Source organism: Schistocerca gregaria, chromosome 10, assembly GCF_023897955.1.
Source record: "Schistocerca gregaria isolate iqSchGreg1 chromosome 10, iqSchGreg1.2, whole genome shotgun sequence".
Classification (NCBI taxonomy): Eukaryota; Metazoa; Arthropoda; class Insecta; order Orthoptera; family Acrididae; genus Schistocerca; species Schistocerca gregaria.
This window is the reverse complement of record NC_064929.1, coordinates 168,550,694-168,570,224: the sequence shown is the minus strand read 5'-3', so window position 1 is coordinate 168,570,224 and position 19,531 is coordinate 168,550,694. Positions and strand designations below refer to the sequence as shown.

The window sequence follows — 19,531 nt, the reverse complement described above, 5'->3', positions numbered from 1 at the left end:
TCTTTCCCCATCCTTCCCTAAGCCGTCGGGACCGATGACGTCACCGTTTGGTCCCGTCTCCCAAACCAACCAACTATACTATGGTTTCCCATTCGTGGTAGATGGCTCTGTAGACGACATTTATCAAGTGTGCCTCTTTTTGGTATTTGGAACCGACGTTCACATTCACGTCATTAATGAAATGTAAAGTTTTCTGTTTTGACGGTTGATACTGTTGTTAAAACGTTGCTTGAATGTTTCAAACGTGATCAGACAATACAAATATTGTTGCTAGACGTTGACATTTTTGGAAAATAAGCCATTTGTACGCTAACGTGCGTTGAGTGTGTTGAGTCCCCCCAAACGATCGGAATGACTGATTTCCATGGCCCCCCTAACTACTGCTGGAATCTTATCAGAGTGATGAAATTGCGAAAAAGAGAAGAGTTTGTGACATATTTTCAATACAAAAGGAGATTAAAGTTGAAAATATGTTGTCAACTAATTCTTTGTCTTCATGTTCATATGTATACACTCCTGGAAATGGAAAAAAGAACACATTGACACCGGTGTGTCTGACCCACCATACTTGCTCCGGACACTGCGAGAGGGCTGTACAAGCAATGATCACACGCACGGCACAGCGGACACATCAGGAACCGCGGTGTTGGCCGTCGAATGGCGCTAGCTGCGCAGCATTTGTGCACCGCCGCCGTCAGTGTCAGCCAGTTTGCCGTGGCATACGGAGCTCCATCGCAGTCTTTAACACTGGTTGCATGCCGCGACAGCGTGGACGTGAACCGTATGTGCAGTTGACGGACTTTGAGCGAGGGCGTATAGTGGGCATGCAGGAGGCCAGGTGGACGTACCGCCGAATTGCTCAACACGTGGGGCGTGAGGTCTCCACAGTACATCGATGTTGTCGCCAGTGGTCGGCAGAAGGTGCACGTGCCCGTCGCCCTGGGACCGGACCGTAGCGACGCACGGATGCACGCCAAGACCGTAGGATCCTACGCAGTGCCGTAGGGGACCGCACCGCCACTTCCCAGCAAATTAGGGACACTGTTGCTCCTGGGGTATCGGCGAGGACCTTTCGCAACCGTCTCCATGAAGCTGGGCTACGGTCCCGCACACCGTTAGACCGTCTTCCGCTCACGCCCCAACATCGTGCAGCCCGCCTCCAGTGGTGTCGCGACAGGCGTGAATGGAGGGACGAATGGAGACGTGTCGTCTTCAGCGATGAGAGTCGCTTCTGCCTTGGTGCCAATGATGGTCGTATGCGTGTTTGGCGCCGTGCAGGTGAGCGCCACAATCAGGACTGCACACAGGGCCAACACCCGGCATCATGGTGTGGGGAGCGATCTCCTACACTGGCCGTACACCTCTGGTGATCGTCGAGGGGACACTGAATAGTGCACGGTACATCCAAACCGTCATCGAACCCATCGTTCTACCATTCCTAGACCGGCAAGGGAACTTGGTGTTCCAACAGGACAATGCACGTCCGCATGTATCCCGTGCCACCCAACGTGCTCTAGAAGGTGTAAGTCAACTACCATGGCCAGCAAGATCTCCGGATCTGTCCCCCATTGAGCATGTTTGGGACTGGATGAAGCGTCGTCTCACGCGGTCTGCACGTCCAGCACGAACGCTGGTCCAACTGAGGCGCCAGGTGGAAATGGCATGGCAAGCCGTTCCACAGGACTACATAAAGCATCTCTACGATCGTCTCCATGGGAGAATAGCAGCCTGCATTGCTGCGAAAGGTGGATATACACTGTACTAATGCCGACATTGTGCATGCTCTGTTGCCTGTGTCTATGTGCCTGTGGTTCTGTCAGTGTGATCATGTGATGTATCTGACCCCAGGAATGTGTCAATAAAGTTTCCCCTTCCTGGGACAATGAATTCACGGTGTTCTTATTTCAATTTCCAGGAGTGTATATTAAATAGTATTGAGTTTTAAAGTTCTGAATCTGTATATCTTGTCTGATTTAATTCTGTCAATGTTCACCAGTACTGTTTTCGAATCTGGTGTCTGTATGGTAAATGCGACGTAATAGGGAAACCTTTTGCCAGTAAATTCAGCTCCCGAAATTTGGGTAGGTTCGAACAATTTACAAACCAGATACAGAAAAAAAGTTTAAATTTGTTGAGTAGCGTTATAGCAGTGTCTCATCAGTTGCAGTACTCTTTCGTGGACTTATTTTTCACACTTCCAACTGTATTTGCAAAGACAAATCCTGAGAGCTTGTCACTATCAGGTTTCCTTTCAGTAAAGAAACTCACCGCTGCTCTAACAGACGGGCGACATTTGCCATAAACGGAAACCTTATCCATTTTTTTCTACAGCCGTAGTCATTTTAAAGTTTGAATAGTATCTCGACGATGTTGTTAGATTGCTACAACACCAGACAAAATACCAGCAGGTTTCACCAGCAGGTGCACAGATAAACGCACGAACCTTTCCTCAGTCATGTGGTTTACGACTATGTCATGTTTAGTGTTTGTTCAACTTGCACACATGTCGCGTTGGTGAAGTCCTATTCGGACTGTCCTTCGAGTACCACAGAGAAATGTTAAAAATTATACCAGAAACAATAGTCGATGTCATTATTCGACGCCTATGAGCCTTTAAAGCTACTTTGGTACCCAAGAAAATTTTCAGCGTTATCAACTGTAGCTTATCTCGATATCTCTCGAGTCCTCTAAAAGTTCGTAAGACTGTCGTAGACAACCAATTGCACTGTAACGAGTCAACAACTTCATCGATGTCGAATCCACGTCAAGTCTGACTTATAAGTCGAGCTTTTTATGTGTGTATTGCCACACCATTGTACTTGTCAGTGGTGGATAGTCGTTATCTGGAAGGTAAATTGCAAGTGCCGGACCGGAAAATCGCACAATAAAGAGAGTACTGCCCCAATCGCTATCAAGTTCATTTTATAGCACGGCTGGGTTCGGCTTGTACACTGGTACAATTGTCTTGTGAAAACTGAAAAGTTTGCTGTTTTGAAGCGAAATCTTAGGATTAAAGAAGGTTACGATGGGGCAGACTTCGTAATTTAGGACGCCGACGCGGAGAAGCAGCGATCTCCACACATGCAAAAAATAAAAATGGTAAGAAATACAGTGTATGTTACTGGTATCATTGTAAAGAAGTCGGCATTTGTGAGAGAGTAACGCGTACGTAAATTGTGATTAGTAGGACATTTTTACGCTATTGGCCATTAAAATTGCTACACCACGAAGGTGCGTGCTACAGAAGAGAAATTTAAAGGACAGGAAGATATGCAAATGATTAGCTTTTCAGAGCATTCACACAAGGTTGGCGCCGGTGGCGACACCTAAAACGTGCTGACATGAGGAAAGTTTTCAACCGATTTCTCATACACAAACAACAGTTGACCGGCGTTGCCTGGTGAAAAGTTGTTGTGATGCCTCGTGTAAGGAGGAGAATTGCGTACCATCTCGTTTCCGACTTTGATAAACGTCGGATTGTAGCCTATCGCGTTTGCGGTTCATCGTATCGCGACATTGCTGCTCGCGTTGGTCGAGATCCAATGAGTGTTAGCAGGATATCGAATCGGTGAGTTCAGGAGGGTAATGCGGAACGCCATGCTGGATCACAACTGCCTCGTATCACTAGCAGTCGAGATGACAGGCATCTTATCCGCATGGCTGTAACGGATCGTGCAGCCACGTCTCGATACCTCGATACCGCCAGCTATCTGCACGAACAGGTCGACGACGTTTGCAGCAGCATGGACTATCAGCTTGGAGACCATGGCCTCGGTTACCCTTGACGCTGCATCACAGACAAGAGCACATGCGATGGTGTACTCTACAACGAACCTGGATGCACGAATGGCAAAAGGTCGTTTTTTCGGATGAATCCAGGTTCTGTTTACAGCATCATGATGGTCACATCCGTGTTTGGCAACATCGCGGTGATCGCACATTGGAAGCGTGTATTCGTCATCGCCATACTGGGGTATCAGCCGGCGTGATGGTATGGGGTGCCATTGGTTACAAGTCTCGGCCACCTCTTGTCGCATTGACGGCACTTTGAACAGTGGACGTTACATTTTAGATGTGTTACGACTCGTGGCTCTACCCTTCATTCGATTCCTGCGAAACCCTACATTTCAGCAGGATAATGCACGACCACATATTGCAGGTCTTTTATGGGCCTTTATGGATACAGAAAATGTTCGACTGCTGCCCTGGCCAACACATTCCCCAGATCTCTCACCAAGTGAAAACGTCTGGTCAATGGTGGCCAAGCAACTGGCTCGTCACAGTACGCCAGTCACTACTCTTGATGAACTGTGGTATCGTGTTGAAACTGTATGGGCAGCTGTACCTGTACACGCCCACCAAGCTCTGTTTGACTCAATGCCCAGGTGTATCAAGGCCATTATTACTGCCAAGGTGGTTATACTGGGTACTGATTTCTCAGGATCTATGCACCCAAATTTCGTGATTATGTAATCACATGTCAGTTCTAGTATAATATATTTATCCAATGAATACTCGTTTATCATCTGCATTTCTTCTTGGTGTAGCAATTTTAATGGCCAGCAGTGTAACAGTGCCCTGGTAAGGTTCCGTTTCTACCAGCTGAGGTACGCAAACTTAAAAAAATTACGAAAAACATAGGAATTTGACAGGACGGTGGAGCCTCTGAGACTAGCTGGCGAGAGAGGCCTACGTCTTAAGGCAGAGGCACGCGCCACGGCGGAAGCATCCGCGAGGGCCCCAGGGGAGGTCCCGGAGTTGACGGCGGCGTACGTATGAGACGGCACGGCACAGCACGGGGCTGGACGGACGCCTCCTGTGGGACGTGGCGTTGGCCGCATTGTCCGGCCGGGAAGGACGCCTTTTATAATCCCGCCAGCCGTGCCCGGCGCGCCCCGCCCTCTCACAGAAATTACGGAGAGAGCTGAGCTGCCTGCTAGCGTGAGAGGGCGGATACACCTGCGGCCCTCCTACGCCGTGTCTGCACAGTACCGGAGCTCCCGTGTTCTTAGGAGCGCGCAGGGCACCGTGTCTTCGGCGTCTAGCTACTTGACAGTGCCTCTGGAAGACGTAACATTGCAACTTCAATCAGGAAACAGCAAATCCCTTGTGTTCCACAGCGCTCGGTTTAGTATCCACTATTTTTTTCTGCAATATTATAAAGATCTGTTTCCGTAGCTCTTCCTTTATCTTTACACATAATTGCGCCTTTAAACCATATTTATCTTAGCTCCCAACCAAGTCGCCGTCCGAAGTGGCCGAGCGGTTCTAAGCGCTACAATCTGGAACCGCGCAACTGCAACGGTCGCAGGTTCGAATCCTGCCTCGGGCATGGATGTATGTGATGTCCTTAGTTTAGGATTAAGTAGTTCTGAGTTCTAGGCGACTGATGACCTCAGAAGTTAAGTGCAATAGTGCTCAGAAACATTTAGTAGCCCCGGTTAGCGTTTGTGGCCACGGTTTCCTGATACTTGCTGTATGCCCCGTGTGCCATGTTTGTAAACTTTCTTTGAAGCACGTGTGTGTGTGTGTGTGTGTGTGTGTGTGTGTGTGTGTGTGTGTGTGTGTACACAGTGAGCGAGTCTTATTCGCACGTGGCCAGTTTTTTTCTATTATTTTCTGATGTCATTACCTTTCTCCTTCCTTACACATCAGGCCGCCTTTGTACCATATATTTTATCTCCTTTGCTCACCGTCGTGCAACTGTCCACGTACTGAACCAGAGAGGTATACTAACCAATACGTTGACCAAAAACACTCAACATGGAAAAAACAAATTTTGTATTGAAGCTTTTCTTTTTATAAGTGTCTAAGAGCCTAAACCGTGGCTTTTCAGCTGATGATTGTAAATGGATCTACATATCCAGCCCTAAACCTTTCAGAAGGATTTACGGGCCAGAGAAAGCTCTGTTAGCTGCAGTGAGTTCCAGAAAACAGTGCTGGGTCTTTCTATTGCAAATGTTTCTGTGGACCTGTGTGCCCATGTACACACGCCAACCGCCATGTCTACTCTTCCTCTTAACGCTTATTTAAAAACAGGTAGGTTGCTTAATAACATACTCGAAAATGCCTTGAAGAGGAGGGAGAGAGAAGATGAAAATCCTTTCTTTCTTTCTTTCGCTTACACCATAGTACCGTAGCGATCTCAGAGTCGGTACGGTTAGAACGGATTTGGCAAGGTTAATGTTTGGGGTGGCCGGATGCCCTTCCTGCCGCCACCTCGTATCCCCCGAGACGGAATTAGTGTACCCCAACTGACTGTGTCTAGTGTAATCCATGGAACAGTGCGAATGTGGTCAGATGTCTGCGAGCCGTGTAACTGAGGCGGAACGTGGGGACCAGCCCGACATTCACGTGGCGGGATGTGGGAAACCGCCTAAAAACCACATCCATGCTGGCCGGCACCCCGGCCCTCGTCGTCAATCCGCCGGACGGATTCAATCCGCGGCCGGCGCGCAAACCCGAGTCCAGGAAGCAGCGCGTTAGCGCTCTCGGCTACCCTGGCGGATCAGACGATGGAAATCTGTATGCCTCATAAAAGAGAGTGATAAATTCAAGAGTAGGGAAATATGTCTCACACTGATTGGTTAATAACATAATTGGTTACAGCTTACGGTTCATTACTAGTTCATAAGTGCTTTTTTAAAGTTTTAAAAGAACCGAGTTTTGATTGCTTTGTTCCCCAACAAAAGCGCTTTAACATGTTCATTTAACACTTGCCTTCTTCGTTTTTGTGGTGCAGATAAACTGTGAGTGTCCACACGACTGCCGAGATCGTAGTACTGAGCCTCTTGCAACAAGGTTTTATGGCTGCTGCAGACACTCTGATAAAACAAAGCAAAGATCGTACTTGCTACTTAATATTGCTGTTATTCTGCGTCTCAGACATGAGACATATTAAACTCCAGGTCAAACAGGCGTCAATGCAGTTGGTGTTCACTTCTATAAAAATATTGTAACAATTGTCAGATACTAATTTTTTGCCTTTGGAATTACATTGATCATCTTTGGACTTGTCTGGAACTTTACAGAAACAATATCTTAATAAAATACCCCAAATAAATGTCTCACATTAACCTTTCAGTTCCTTTCTCTTTATTCTCTGTAAATCTCGATTTTGGCACTTAGACTTATATGAAACTGTACGCTTCAATTGTGTTCTGCAAAGTTCAGTCTTGCACTCACTGATTTTCTATTGTTATACAATAACCTATGTCCTTATTTATTCCTTTTCATATCGCATCTTCAGACAACAACGTCTGCGTATCGTCACCCACCTGTTCGTCTCCTGTTGAAGCAGATAGTATTGTAAGCAATGTGGTGGTTGACTTTACTGACACGCTTTTCGGATACCATACAATATTCAGTTTTCAAAAACGTGTTGACGACAACGATGACAGAGACCTATCGCGGATGTTAGAGCGGATATACGGGTAACTGCAGATATCACTTTTCCGTCCATTGTGACTATTTCGGCGTGGTAGTTTTCAAGAGTCTCATCGTCAAAGGTGTCCCATTAAAAAATACCGCGAAGAACAGCCTGGAAATGGCCATCTCTGGACAGTGGAGCAAAGACAGGCAGCACAGATATTTGCGTTAACTGAATTGCTAGATATATCTTCGCCAACTCAAAACCAAACTGTCATCTTCCAATCTAGCCTAGAACTCAGGTCACGTTACCGATCGGTCTGTCATCGCAACCTACAATTTAAAAACTATTAAAGCAACAAAACAAATATATTGTTAGTGTTTTCTTGTCTTTCTGTTTTGCACCCAGGATATCACCCTCGGGCATGTGTGTGTGTGTGTGTGTGTGTGTGTGTGTGTGTGTGTGTGTGTGTTGTCATTAGCGTAATTTAGGTTAAGTTGGATTAAACCTAGGGTCCGATGACCTCATCTTCTGCCACTCCTTTCTACCGAACATGTTTTACTGATCTCATGTTCTTCTGCATTGACTGCCGTCTTTATGTAGTATTTTATTCTTAAAATACCTTCTTTCTGTTCTTTTCCGATTCATGTGTACTGTTTGTTTCTAGTTCTTCAATTATCTTAGAAGGCCGTGCTAATGTTGACTTCTTTTTCCATAGTTACAAAGATGGTAGTTTTGCTAATGTACTCTCTTTCATTCCGTGTAGAGGCGTCCAGAGAACATCAGGTTTCACTTTGTTATGAATTCTAATACCTTAATATTTTGCTTGATCTCTTCACTGCCTCTCTATCTAAAACGCCCTGTTGTTTGTGTTGCGTCCATTATTTTTCTAGTAAGCTTCCTCTCAAATATCCCTGTTCTTTTAAGCTTACAATTAATTGCTAAGCATTCAGACGCATGCAAACATTTCGGCCTCTGAACTATGTTTTAGTTTCGTGTTCCCAAAGCTTGCATTTCTTCTTCCTGATAGTCCTTATTAAACCATTTTATTAACTGTCATGTGTTTTGGAAATCTTACCGGTCTATTCTGCGTTGTGGTCTCCGCAAGTTATTTAAATTTATTATCTTGTTATATTTTAATTACTACTGTTTATAGTTACATTTTTATTATTGCTGCTGTTAATTTCATTTTGGGAATTATAATTTCACAGTTTGTTATACTGCTATGTTTTATTTCAGTGAGTTTTATAAATCGTGTGACGTTTCCTATAAAATGGCTTCAGATTCGTATTATGAGGAGCAAACTGTGTGTAGGCCAAACAATACTGTGTGCAGTATGGAGGAACCTAATGAGGCGGTGTAGCTGTTAAGGCACTGACTTCACATATATCCTGGTTTACGTTTTGCGTGGTTTTCCTAAATTTTGAGGCAAATACCGCAAAGGCTCTTTCATCAACGTTTGCTACTTAATCTCCTGAATGTCTGTGCAGTTTCTGTAACACTTCAGAAACTGCACCGATACGTCTTGGGTGGGAGTTGAAGCTTCGACGAAAGGAAAACAGAAACAGACGTTGACACTGCACCGTACTATCATGACGCCGTACGGCTTTACTGTCGACCAGGCCGGCCACGGCGGTGAAACCGACTCACGTAGCTGACAATTACTTCCGCCTATTCGAACAGGAAACGTCAATGTCGACAACGCCTGAAATGACGTCATAGAGAGAACCCTCACATGGCAACGAAAATGCTCGGGAATTATTTTTGTACCGTCGTGGCCGTCTCGGTCCTAAGCGGGCTTCCAAGGTGGGCCTCATAGGTAAAAGAGGCAGTAAGAGACGTGACTCAAACTCGTCATGTACCGATACATCGGTTCATAGTACGCTGATTTTTATCATCTTAGGTCCATGTTTTGTACCTGACAAGGGTAGAGTACGGACCGCTTTTGCGAAGGATAAACGTAACACTCTTTTTATCTGTGTAATAATTTTTCTGTCTATCTCAGGACATGAGCGAGAACTCAGTTCTTAAAAATTAATGATTCCTCGTCAGTGCTGTAGCAGAGGGAGCGGTACATTGCATCCGTTCTTCTATCATTCCGTGTACAGAAGTCGCACAAGCCCGGTACAAAATCAAATTTTCCAGCACTTGTTTCTTCGGCATACTAATGTTACCTTTTCATTTTCCGTTGTACCATAATTGCTTTGGAACACTTCGGAGCCGTTAGCACGATGTGGTTCCGAAGTAACGGAGACTGCAGTAATTTTGAATGCTTTACAGACTTCTGCCTGTAGGCAACCCTGTAGTAGAAGTTTGATATATTTTTTTAATTCTACATTTAAATGATAGCATATATTTTTTCACTTTTGCAGCCATTTTCTCAAATTACATATTAAGTATTCCGGAAGAGTGAAGTTTTATAAAAGCTTGAAAATAATATATTCAAAGGTACGATATGATCATGTGCCTACTATCGAATTTTAACAGTGTTGCATTCGAGAGAAGCTTGTAGTACAATATTTAATAGACTACCTATCACATTACTACTCTATTACACACCGCTAACCAGTCAGTGAAATCAAATTAAGAAGTATTATTATCAAAAACCAGTTACAGGTAAAACCATTTCAGAGTAGAAGCTTTTGACCAGTAGTACAAATTTTCATTTTCAAGAGAGGGAAAATCTGTTAAAAATTGAAGTTCATTTGTAAAGCTAACGTATTCCGCAGTAGAATACCACCTTTCGGTACAAGATATTAAGTGATGCGTGACGGACGAAGTGTGGCGTGATTGTCCTCTTGTCACATAACAGATTTTTAAAAACATACAGAACTTCACTCGCCATCAAATTTTGCAGTGAAGAATTAATATCTTCGAAATGGCTTTAATACATTATACGTCAATCAAACGTGTAGAAATCAAAATAAGTATAAATGCTCCACAAAATTCAACTTCATGTCTCACAACAACAAAAAAAGGAAAATGATGGAATCGTCTTATGACGGTCTCTAGCACCCATTAATTCACGTGCTTCAAAAATCGGTCACTTCGCTGAAACACGAACTACGAAACATGTGTTCTAGGTACACTGTCCTCAAGATACATCTCTCCTCTATATGTTGACTGAAGGGTCGTAAGGAGGGTAAAGTGAAATTTGTGACTAGATTAAGATTCCTTTGTTGTTAGCTTAAACCACAAATCCATCACAAATCTTCACAATCATCTTCGTTGGTTGTCTTGTAAAAACATTGGTGTGTTTTACTATCGAATGAGTAAAATAAGAAAAATAGAATAATATTTTTTTTTATGATAGACTGTATTCGCAAAGTATCATTAACTGAACTTCTGTGTTTTGTTTCAGGTCGCGGTAATTGCCTGTGGGTAACGGCCGGAGTGTTTTAGCTGTTTTTAAACAACCGCATAAATTCGTCAAATATTGTAAATTCGCGCTTTTTTTTCGCTACCCACCAGTAAAATCGCGTTGACAAAGGTGTCGCAGTTCTTGAACGATAATTCGACGACTTGGGAGGGCTCGGTAAGTACCAAAAATGTTATTTCACTCTTTACATATATTTGAGAATTTGTGTATGGTGAGTAGGAGTTATTGGGTAGACTCTACCATTTCAGTTATAGCGCTGCTTGAGTCAGTGTTCGGTAGCTAGGGACAAGGTTCAGTTGTAACAGACTGAACCACCGATATTCAGTTACCAGATTTCCTTTTTTAAAATGAGACTTAACGTCTTTTTGGTTGCAGAATAGTACTTTTAGAAGGCTTCAGTTGATCTTCATGAATTCTCCATAAACCAGAATTTGGCCAGATAAGTCTCTAACGCAGAAAATTATCGTAACCTAAAAGACATTTGCCAACGGCCTTGCCGCAATGGTATCACCGCTTCCCGTCAGATCACTGATGCTAAGCGCTGTCGGGATGGCTAGCACTTGGATGGGTGACCATCCAGTCTGCCGAGCATTGTTGGCAATCGGGGTGCACTCAGCCCTTGTGAAGAAAACTGAGGGTCTACTTGATTGAGATATAGCGGTTCCGGTCTCGTAAACTGATGTACGGCTGGGGGAGCGGTGTGCTGACCACATGCCCCTCCATATCCGCATCCAGTGACGCCTCTGAGCTGAGGATGAGTCGGCGGCTGGTCGGTTGTGTCGGGTCTTCATGGCCTTTGCGGACGGGAGATTATTAGATAAAAGACGTATGGAAATTAATAATGCTACAGCACCAAATATTTTACGAGAAACCTAAATTAAATGGACGTCGGCATATATCCCAATACACATAATCTGCGCTGACTCTTTTACCGTTTGACTGTATTTCATTCACATCCTCAAGATGGCTATGACTAAGGAAGTTCCTATCTGGCCGGCGTATATTATTGTCGACAGAAGCATAATGTTTCATCATTTCTTCCCAGACCTTTCTTTTCGTACTTCTGGACGGCCGTACTTTTTTGATCCCTCATTATTTTAATAATCTTTGTGGGATGGTTTTGAATAGCTGTGGGGATTAGACAACCCTCTAATTCCCGCCCCTCCTCCTCCTCCCACCACCGCGGCCTATGACCGCCCACACAAGTAACGAGGGCGCGCTCAAAAGTAACTCTTCTGAAATTTTTATTCTGGTCTCAAGATCTGTCGAGGTTTTACATGTCATGCTTATTACTTGGTAGACCTTTGCTCTTTGCTGACCCAAGTCGCAACACACTGCCGCTAGCTGGCTCCAAACTGTAGCGGTAAAATGCCGGTGTATAACGTAACACTGTCGGCGTTCTGCGAGAGCATCAGCGAAGTGAAAGCACCTTTACAACAGTTCGTCCACCCCTCTTCAGCATGAAAATGCCACACCGTACGCGTCCACTGCAACTTCTGTACAACAATCAGACACCTTAGTTTGTTGCCATCTATCTCCTCCATATAGTCGCGACTTTCCCCAATCCGGCTTTGATCTGTTTCCAGAACATAGGTTGAAAATACCGCTTCAGTTGTAAAGTTCTTTATTTTCACACGACCGGTTCCGGACTATTATAAGACCATCTTCAGGGGTAATAGCTGTGCTGTGGTCCGCGAGCGCCGAACACATAGAGGAAGGTTTCAGACTTACTATTCTTGAAGAGAATTTTCAAACACTTTTCTGTTAATGGTAGCTTCATTCTAAATGAACAGCTGCAATTATGTACTACAATTTTTAATAATGGTACGAAGCCGTTATTTGGAAATGCCTAAAGTTGAGCCTCTTTTCCTCAAAGTAGACACTGAAACACAGTTTTCTTCCCGCTTCCATTTATTACATTGTAATTGCTTCGTAGAAATAGTTACTCAATATTTGCTCTTGTCATGCCGTGTAAGATATTCGTTTTGCATGATACTGGCTGTCGATGATCATTATATGCTGCTTAGAGTATTTTACAGTAAATTAGGGAGCTTTTCTCTTTTACTTCTTTCGTGTCCACGTTGACGCAGATTCGGCCTATGTGGTCCTTGTTTTAAGTTAATTAAGAAGTGTATTACATGACGAAATCATAATTACTGTTAAACTAGTTTGTCAGTTGCTAAATGTTAGTTCAATCTGTTCGTAATAATTTTTAGTTTCCTCCACGTTAATATTTATTGCGACTCAAAAAGAGACAGCCAGAGTTGGAATTAGAATGGATGTTTATTTAGTTGGTAACCGGTTTGGTGTTATGCCCTTTCTCAAACTAGCCAATGTTTGCCATGGAAAATGTCTGTCCAAAAAAAGTAGGTACATATGTGCATGGTATCGATTTGTGGTGATGGGTTATGCGTTTAGTTTGTGTCCCGTAAGGAAAGTTTTTTTTTGTTATGGAAGTATTTACATTTGTTCGCTGTAACTGGGGTCGCAGGAAATTTAAGATTGTCAAATTAATCTTTTGATGTTCGTCGTACAATGATACTTCGTGTGTGAAAGTTGTTCGTGGTAATAACTTTCTGTGAATATTTGTTATCATAAGACTGTTACTATTTTCATGAGGCTATGTCAGTTAATGCATTATTAACTGATACGCCTTTTCCTCACATTTGATTACGCTACCGAGGTAGTTCGATACCTTGCGTCGTCTGGTATACTACAAACACAATACGTTGGGGACGTCATCACATAACATATGAGCTGTTGGTACATTAGGTCTCGTATTAAAATAAATTTTTGGATAATTTGAAGTGCACAGGAAACAGGGAAATGAGTGTGTTTATCGGATACATTCGTAAATACTCACGCAACTAAATTAGTGAGGTAAGTATCAAACAACTAAAAGCAAAGTAGGAACTAATCTAGCCTAAAAAAAAAAATCTAGCAAATGAACAATAAAGCTTAATTATTAAAATTAAAACTATAAAAACAAAAAATTAGAATGATAAGAACTTAAATAAACTGAACCTCATAAATTACAAAGTATAACTGACTCTTTTTGAAACACTATGTTGTGCATAATCGAAGTGTAACTGAAACAGTAGATAAATATATGTTACGAGCGAAACGTATTCCAGTCTGCTACTATTCACTATCATAAATCCAATCTTTTTACACGATAATTAGCAGAGAATTATATCACAATCTGTCCTTTTCTTAAGCCGGCCACGGTGACGGAGCGGTTCTAGGCACTTCAGTCCGGAACCGCGCGGCTGCTACGGTCGCACTTTCGAATCCTGCCTCGGGCATGGAAGTGTGTGATGTCCTTAGGTTAATTAGGTTTAAGTAGCTCTAAGTTTAGGGGACTGATGACCTCAGATGTTAAATCCCATAGCGCTCAGAACAATTTGAACCGTTTTTGTTCTTTCCTTAACAAAGATGGACGTGCTGACTTGGTACAAACTCCATCCTACTCTAGTTGAATTTCCAATTACGATAAGCTGTGAAACGTAAATAATTTTATTTCGGCATAAGATTTCAGTTAATGCTCTGAACGAGTACGAGTCATATAAATGCAGATATTCGAAACATTCACTTGACAGTATCAATATATTTTTACCTGTCGTCGTATAAACGGAAAGCGATGGTATTCTGCGTACCTTTCCGAACGACCTGAGAGTGTTGTAGCATCTTAATGGTATTTTGAGCACAATGCGGTGCTTCGAAAACAATGGGAACAAGCCAGTTCCTGAAGCTGGACGATTGCTCCTGTGTGTCTACTACTGCGTACAGGTAGTCAGTGCCTGGGCATGCACAGTGTGTCGGAGTGATTACTGGCGACACAATAATGCCCCCAGGCTTGAGTTCTGACTGGGACGTGGCTGCTGTTCTATTCACGGGTTCCGTCACAGAAAACTTGTCACGGCTGGGCGGCGCGTTCGGCTGGTCAAGCGCACCGGTGTAACGTCTAAAATATTCCGAACGCACCGCGTATTCGTGGTCGCTCGAAGGGTGCGACCAAGTCGAAACACGACACGTGGCTGGGGAATGGCTTCGAGGCGTTACGTGCAGGAATCATAGCTTCGATGGCCCGTGAAGCCGACTGAGACTTCCATTTCACTTGCCGTCTGTCTTGTCTGATCCTTTACACTCCTGGAACGCAGTGTCCAGCTGTGCGCTACGTCGTAGCGCTGTGCTGGGTACTACAGAGGGTGAGAGCGTTTTGTAGGCGGTGCAGCGTGTTCGTGTTGTGTGGCGGGCTATAGCGATGGCGGCAGAGGGCGAAGACGGACCGAAGGTAAATATTTGCTGCGGGCCATAGCCGAGGCGACGAAACGTCGTGTACGCTCGAGTGTGATCACGTGATCAGTGCCTCGACCCCTCCGACCATTCTGATCACCACTGTGGGTACAGAACAGATCCAATTTCTGCGTGCAGCGCTTGTGGATGCTATTAATACACGGCTTACTAGAACCTGTCGATGCCTATTTCATTACGTATATCAAAGCTGCAATAACTTTATAGGTGTGACTATCATCCACTTGTTGGTCTGACTATCGTCCACAACAAGTATGTGAATAGTCGTTTTATTAATTGAAAAGTTATTTTATCGCTTCGGTCTTACGAGGGGCGTTCAATAAATAATGTAACACTTTTGTTTCTGAGAGCTGGTTGGTTTTATTCAGGATTCCAGTTCTCCATGTTGTTCTTCACTCTTTGGCTATAAAGCCCTATTTCTCAACATAATTTCCTAGCTTACTGGGATGGCCTGTATGCCCCACATGGTACCACTCTACTGGTCTCCGGAGTCAACGTCTTGCTGTATCAGTAACCTCCCCATAGTCCACATACTGCTTGCCGCGGAGTACATCCTTCCTTTGATCAAACAAATTGAAGTTGGAAGGCGTGAGGTCCGGACTGTAGGGTGAAAGAGAAATGAAGTCCTTTCAGTACTCCAACCCGTGAACGCGCGTGTCAATACTACTAGCAGAGAGGTCTTCGAAACTTCCTGGCAGATTAAAACACTGAGCCGGACCGAGACTCAAACTCGGAACCCTTGCCTTTCGCGGGCAAGTGCTCTACCGTCTAAGCTACCCAAGCACGAGTCACGCCCCGTCTTCACAGCTTTACTTGCGCCAGTACCTCATCTTCTACTTTCCAAACTTCACAGAAGTTCTCCTGCGAAATGCAAAGGTCCCGAGTTCGAGTCTCGGTCCGGCACACAGTTTTAATCTGCGAGGAAGTTTCATATCAGCGCACACGCTGCGGAGTGAAAGTCTCATTCTAGAGAGGTCTTTGATTGTGAGTCATCAGTCATCTCGAATGAGAGTGTCAGCAATGTCCAGCACTGCGTAACTCACAGCTCTGTGCCGCCTGCTGGCATGCCGGAGATGGGACCTGTTTGCGTCACCTTCTAGCGATGATGACTGACGCCAAGCACAACCACTCGCTATGCTTTTGTTCACCACCCCGTCTCCGTAGACATTCTACAGGCGCTTGTTTGTATCTGCGATGCTCTGGTTTTCCGCCAAAAGAAACTCAAAGACGACAGATCTCTGTTTGGTACGTATCTACGTCACTTACGCCATTTTGAAGGTCACCTGTGGCGTCGCCGTCTGACGGAAAGTCGCCAAACTATAGAGGCTGAAGCGGGGATATTCACGATTTACCACAACAAATTCCGCATTTTTTCAACCAAAACTGGCCGAAAAAGAAAATATGTTGCATTACTTACCGAACGGACCTCGTATTTATGCGATCTCACGTTTTTCTGGTGTATTTATAACTAGGGCGGGCATCCGAGTACTATTTACTTAAGTTCCAATCGCGTTTTGCATGTTTCACTAAGGCATGTTCAGTCGATTTAATCTGGACTAATGCAGTTTTCCTTTGTATATGGTACTTTCAGATCAGAAAACAGGTCACGTCGTTTTTTCATTAATAAATTTCTACTCACGTAGTAGTAGTAGTTCAAAGACACATTCTAACCTAGGAAGAAATTTGTCAGATCTGACAATTATACAAAACACCAAAGTCGAAAGGAAAACCCTTTCGAATGACCATGTATACAGGATATACAACTCTCGATCCACATTAACATACGTAATAGTAGACTGACACTCTCGGCAAATGATTTTCAGTGTAGTGCCACACAACCTGTTTTACCCCACACTTCCACAATCCCCTCCAAATAACCTCTAAACCACAAATTTTACCTCCCGAACACCTAGAACTCTCATTCACTCACTAACAGATATTACCATCACCTTCAAATGTCTGGAACTAGCCTCAATTTCCCCCTCCCACAAACAACCACCACCACCACCACGAAAATCTCTTAACGTAATGATAACGTCTCACGAGCTAAAAAAATGTGCGGGCGTACACACACACACACACACACACACAGTGAGTGTGTGTGTGTGTGTGTGTGTGTGTGTGTGTGTGTGTGTGTGTGTGTGAGAGAGAGAGAGAGAGAGAGAGAGAGAGAGAGAGAGAGGCGGGGCGGGAGGGGGGGTGGAGGAAGAGGGGGAGGAAGAAATGTCGCTGAAGCCTCTAAACTATGGATGAGAGGAAACCGAGATTTCGGCTGGAAAAATGACTAACCGTAAGTAGCGATTTATTAATGGATAAAAAATAATAGGTTCCCTCTCCTCTGCTAACCACTTCATTTTACAGTCACAAAAGTTCTTCCAATCCATATGTGACATGCAGCAAACCAGTGCTTAACAGTATTGGTTAAAAACAGTCTTGGTTACAATTTTAGTTTTTTTTTTTGCCAACGACGCGTTTCGTCTTATTTAGGCATCTTCAGGTTATATTTTCGAGATGGGCGCGAGAGACACCAAGATCTGCACAACGCGTTCTCGTTCACAGGACCGAGTAACAGAATAAAATGAGCGCTCAGGTAGTAAGCATAAGCCATTATACTCGCTCCTGTAAAAGGGAACGCGTTATGCAGGTCTTGGTGTCTCTCGCGTCCATTTAGAAAAGATAACCTGAAGATGCCTAAATAAGACGAAACGCGTCGTTGGAAAAAAAAAAACTAAAATTGTAACCAAGACTGTTTTTAACCAATACTTTAGTCAGAAAAGTACTCGCACACAACGCTCTCAATTATTTGTTGAATATATTAAAATCTCTGACTTTCCCACCCGGTCCGAGGTAGCGAACGTTCAACTCTTCGCGGTGGCGCTCGATTCGCAGATAAACCCGTTCCGATCTTGCTGGTGGACGAAATTTTCGCTGCCAGTGTTTCACTGGAAATCGGAAGCGAGATGATAGCGTGAAGTCCTGATTACCAGTCTGTACGCCGACGTCCTGGATTAAATTCCAAACCTCTATGTAGTGCCCCGTGAAGTGACACTGTTGATGGCGATCTATCCGTTGGATGGGATCGTTTAGCTCGGCGGGCCACTTGGTGCAATTCGAAAGGAGTGGGCTATCAGGCGACATGGGGTTACACTTCATCAAAATCATCATCATCATCATCATCATCATCATCATCATCATCATCATACAACGCAAACAGAACACGCATATGTTACAGTCACCTACACTAAACAAATGCGTGTATGACACAACTCTCATTTACAGGGTGATGCTGTGCTTCTACCGATGTCGTTGTATGCAACCCGCAATGTTATATTTCGCCTTCAAACACCACACACGAAAATTTTCATATCCTCTCATCTACATCATAGTCCGCAAACCACATACTGGTGTGTGGTAGAGGGTACTTTCGGTACCTCTATCTGATCCCTCCAACCCTGTTCCACTCGCGAGTACTGCGTGGGGTGAATGATTGTCGGTAAACCTCTGTATTGGCCTAATTTCTGGAATTTTCTCCTCGTGGTCTATACGCGAGATGTATGTGGGGGAAGTGCTGTCCCCAAATTTCAGTAGAAAATTTCTCCGTGATGCACAACGCCTCTCTTGTAACGTCTGCCAGTGGAGTTTGTTTAGCGTCTCCGTAACGCCAGCTGCACGATCGCGCTGAACGAAACGAGCCGCTCTTTGTTGGATCTTCTCTATCGCCTCTATCAATCCTACCTGATGCCAGATATATGAACAATACTCAAACGCACAGTTTTAATCTGCCAGGAAGTTTCATATCAGCGCACACTCCGCTGCAGAGTGAAAACATCGTTCTGAACAATACTCAAAAAGCAGGCGAACAAGCGCGTTATAAGCCACTTCTTTCGTGGATGAGTTACGTTTCCTTAAGATTCTTCCGATGAATCTGAGTCTTGTGTCTGCTTTTACCACTATCTGTTTTATATGGTCATTCCACTTAAGATCATTCTGGATAGTTACGCCTAGATATTTTACGGCAGACGCAGTCTCCAGATGTTTGTCATCAATAGTGTAGATGTCCAGTAGCCGATTTCTTTTCCTATGTATGCGCAATATGTTACATTTATTTACGATCAGGGTCAACTGCCAGAGTCTGCACCATTCATCAGTTCTCTGCAGGTCGTTCTGCAAATTCTATCTTCTGGCGTTGCTACTTTGATATAAACAACTGCATCATCTGCGAACAGCGTTAAAGAGTATCCGACGCTTTCTACTAGATCATTTATATATATTGTGAACAGCAACGGTCCTATCACAGTTCTCTGTTGGACTCCCGACATTGCCATTATATTTATCGATTTAGTTCCGTTAAGAGCGACGTGTTGAGTTCTATCTGCAAAAAGGTCTTGAATCCAATCGCAGGTCTGTTCCGATACTATGTAAGCTCGTATTTTTTTCATTAAACGTTAATACGGGACATTATAAAATGC

General features: G+C 44.0%; 2 long non-coding RNA genes across 3 annotated transcripts in view; one reads left to right on the top strand and one right to left on the bottom strand.

Moving 5' to 3' along the window:
- Positions 1–19,531, bottom strand: part of LOC126293362 (uncharacterized) — a 216,603-nt gene that overhangs the window by 159,300 nt on the left and 37,772 nt on the right. The gene's annotated exons all lie outside the window — the stretch shown is intronic.
- LOC126293363 (uncharacterized) overlaps positions 10,736–19,531 on the top strand; it is a 1,719,051-nt gene continuing 1,710,255 nt past the window's right edge. The window contains exon 1 of the long non-coding RNA XR_007552282.1: positions 10,736–10,904. This is a non-coding gene — a long non-coding RNA (uncharacterized LOC126293363). The remainder of the gene's footprint in view (positions 10,905–19,531) is intronic.